We start from the raw sequence: 4104 nt of genomic DNA on the forward strand, positions 1-4104 counted from the left end.
GTCTGTCCGTATGTATGAACGCGTCGATTTCAGAAGATATAAGAGCTAGAGACTTCAATTTTTTTTAAAATGTCCGTAATTACAGCGCGCATATCAAGTTTATCATTAAAATTCGATAACTCATCCCGATCTTTTTTTATCGATAAAAAACCTTATCGAAAACCAGTTATAAAATTATATCTTCTACACCTTTATTGCTAGAGTCCAAATTTTTAATGTATGCTTATATGCAATTTATACAATTTCGGTTTTTGTTAAAATTCACCCCCTCACCCTCACTTTTGTAAAAAGCGTATTTCAAATACTAGAGACTTGTGCTTTGGCAATTACATGCATATCCATGTTATAATCATAAGTTTCATGAAGATCGTACGTCCATAAAAAAAGTTACTAAGCAATGAAGTTCTCATAGTAAGCGCTCACTGCCGCCCATGCGTGTTTATGCTTGTGTGTGTATATGTACGTAAATGTTTGTGTATGTGTGTGTATGTGTTTGTGTATGTGTGTGTATGTGTTTGTGTATGTGTGTGAGTGTGCATGCGTGTGTGTGTGTTTTTTTTTTTTTTTTATATTCATTTATTGACAAAATTATATAGCAAATTGCAAGTTGCGTGGTGGCTAGGATAGCGCGCGGTGCTTGCGGGACGGCCGTAAAGCATTGCTTCGCAAGCACTATGCGCTACCTTAGCCTGGGACAGCTCGTCTTCTCGATCGCTCGACTCTGCGGAGCTCCATCATCACCGTGGCCGCGAAGGTGCTTGTTAGTTCCCAAGCTTCCTCCGATTCCAGCATGGCGTTGACTAAGTTGTCCGCACTGATGGAGCGGCCCACTGCCTCTTCCAGACGACGCCTCTCCTCCAGGAACCGTCCACATTCGAAAAGTATGTGGTTGGCGTCTTCCACATGCTCTCACTCGCACCAGGGGCACTCGTCAGATTCCTCGTGGCCAAAGCGCTTCAAATAGCTCCGAAAGCATCCATGACCCGAGAGGATCTGCGTAAGGTAGAAGTTAACCTCGCCATGTTTGCGGTTAACCCATGGTTCAAGCTCCGGGATGAGCTTGTGCGTCCACCGACCTTTAGCTGAGCTATTCCACCTTCTTTGCCATCGTGCGATGCTGTTCGCCCTGACAGCGTTGAGTCGCGTAGGCCCGTGCGAATTCCGCTCCACGGCTTCGGCGACCAAATACTCCAGTGGCACCATACCGGCTATGACGAGCGCCGCGTCATCGGAGATAGTCCTGAAAGCGCAGCTGACTCTGATTGCGCTCAGCCTGTAGATCGCGCAAATGCCTCGGCTGTAGCTCGGCGTTGCCATCGCTCTTGCCCATATTGGCGCAGCATAGAGGATGACAGACCTAATGACGCTCATTAGGAGGAGACGTCGTTGCTGTTTAGGTCCCCGCGTGTTAAGCATGATTCTCGAGAGAGCTCTACAAGAATCAGCTGCCTTTTTATGCACATATTCTAAGTGCTCGCGGAAAGTTAATCTTGTGTCTATCATGACACCAAGATATCTTATCGCCCTCTTTGACGCAATGGTGACGCTGCCGATCTTTATATTGGCAGTTTCCACTCTTTTCCGACTGCTGACTAGTACAACTTCGGTCTTGTGTGCCGCAAGCTCGAGCCCAGCTCCTGTCAACCAGCTTCGTATGCGATTGATACTTTCGCTGCACATATCCTCTGTATCTTTGAGCTCCTTTCCTATGGCTACGACAGCTACATCATCAGCAAAGCCAATGGTGTGCGCGCCTGCTGGTAGTTCCAAGCGCAGTACGCCGTCGTACATGATGTTCCATAGGAGAGGCCCCAGCACTGAGCCTTGGGGTACTCCAGCTGACACTGTATGAGTTTGGGCACCCTCACTCGTGTTGTATATCAGTGAAGTAGCTCTTTATTATCTCTCTTAGATATTTAGGGATATTATATTGTGACAGCGCATTCAGTATCATATCCCAACTAGCTGTGTTGAAGGCATTCCTTACATCCAGGGTCGCGATGATACAGTATTCCTTCGTCCCGTGCCTCCATCTGGTGCCTTGAATAGCGGAAGTGGCCAGACCAACAACTTTGTTAAGCGCGTCCGTTGTTGACCGGGCCTTCCGGAATCCAAATTGGTTTGGTGACAGGCCTCCGGCGCTTGCAATCGCAGTCTCCAGCCTGGAGCAGATCAGTTTCTCAAACACCTTTCCCATGGTGTCTAAGAGACAGATCGGTCTGTACGAAGATGGCTCATCTGGTGGTTTGCCAGCCTTGGGTAGCAATACCAGATTCTGGGCTTTCCATTTTGCCGGGAACGTCTCTTGGATCAGGCATTCGTTAAATAATTCGGCGAACGTACTTGGGTGCAAGGCGAGGGCTAGCTTTAGCGCACGATTTGGGATCCCGTCCGGCCCTGGAGCTGTGTTGGTTCTAAGACCTCGGAGAACTACTGATATTTCTTCCTCTGTAACTAAAACAATTTCAGTGCTCGTTGAGCCCTGATCAGCAGACTCGGACTCAGGGGCGTGAATGGAGCTTAAACTTTCTGGAAAGAGTGTTTCCACAATCGATTTAAGCTCCAGACGATCCGTAGGCTGCACCTGTCTACCTGCGTATAGTCTTTTAACTACTATCTTATATGCCCTGCCCCAAGGGTCATATTCGGCTGAGTCGCACAACTGTAAAAAACATTCTCTTTTGCTTGCCCGAATGGCCTTCTTCAGCTGTCTTCTAGCTGCCTGGTAAGCTAACTGTTTCTCAAAAAACGTTGACCTGCCACGAGCCCGTTGGTAGCTTCTTCTCGCCTGGATGCATTTGCGACGAATGTCACCTATTTGCGTATTCCACCAATACGTAGGATCATGTTGTCGCGTGAACTGCTTGCGACGTAACATGCTGCTATTGCAGGCACACTGTATTTGGGCTACCATTTGGCATGCTCTGGCCTCAGCATTACCAATTGTACCTAGAAACTGAATGGCCTCTGAAAAGACCGCGGGATCAAAAGTATCTAGCCGATCCGACTCCCTCCACAATGTTGACGCCCTGGCAGGTGGCTCACCTATTGTGAACAGAAGTGCCGTATGATCGCTGCCTGTATAGCTATCGCAATGGCTCCATGTTGCTCCCCGAAAGAGGGATGAAGTGACAAAAGTAATGTCGATAACAGACCCGTATCCCGCCCGACTGAAGGTGTACTCATGGCCAGTGTTGAGCAGTGCAACATCTAGTGTCGCGAAGATCTCCAGTAGGATACGACCTCTGGCATTTGTTGTTGGGCTACCCCATTCTAGCGCCCAGGAGTTAAAATCTCCAGCTATAATGGCCTTCCGACCCCTAGCATCCTCGGCAAGCTAGTCGAGCACCGTCGTGAATTCACTGAGCTGCATGCTGGGGGCCAGATAGCAACTGTAAAGCCACAAGCTACCATATCGGCCACGTACGAACCCATTGAATGACTTAACATTCGAAAGTACGTTCGTTGAGTTGCCGCATACCCACAACGCAGCTTTGCCATTAACGTCTGTTGACCATGTCCTAGGGCAGCTGGTTCTACAGTGGTGAGGCTCACTGAGAAAAGCTACATCTATACATTTTTCCCTAATGGTCTGCTCTAGAAGATCTTGGGCAGCAACACAATGATTTAAGTTAAGCTGCAAAAACCTTAACATTTCATTTTACGAGCAGCTTCACGGTAAGATGGGCACTTGAAGCTGCCTGCTGAATGGTCCGTCTGCTTTTCACCTTTCCGGATGCAGAGGCTACATTTTGGTGGCTTGGTGCATGCTTTGGCACTGTGACCCATCTCTCCACACCTGAAACAGGCGCCCTTTAAGTCACAGTCGCTGCCGCAGTTTGCTGCCATATGACCGTAATCGAGGCACTTGAAACAGCGTTTAGGCTGCTCCACGGCTCGGATACGGCAAACTACCCATCCTATTCTAATTTTGGACAGCTCGAGCAGAGTTTTAGCTTTCCCAATTGGAAGAGCAACCGTAGCTCTTTGCTGTCCACCAAAAGCTGGCCGAAGCGATTTGATAGCCTCAATGGGGAGTGAGCTATCCTTCAACTCCACCCTAATTGCCTCCAAGATCTCCTCTTTGGTCGCTAACTCATCTAG

The sequence above is a fragment of the Drosophila arizonae genome, chromosome 3, assembly GCF_054131065.1.
Source record: "Drosophila arizonae isolate 15081-1271.41 chromosome 3, UAZ_ARI_1.0, whole genome shotgun sequence".
Lineage (NCBI taxonomy): Eukaryota > Metazoa > Arthropoda > Insecta > Diptera > Drosophilidae > Drosophila > Drosophila arizonae.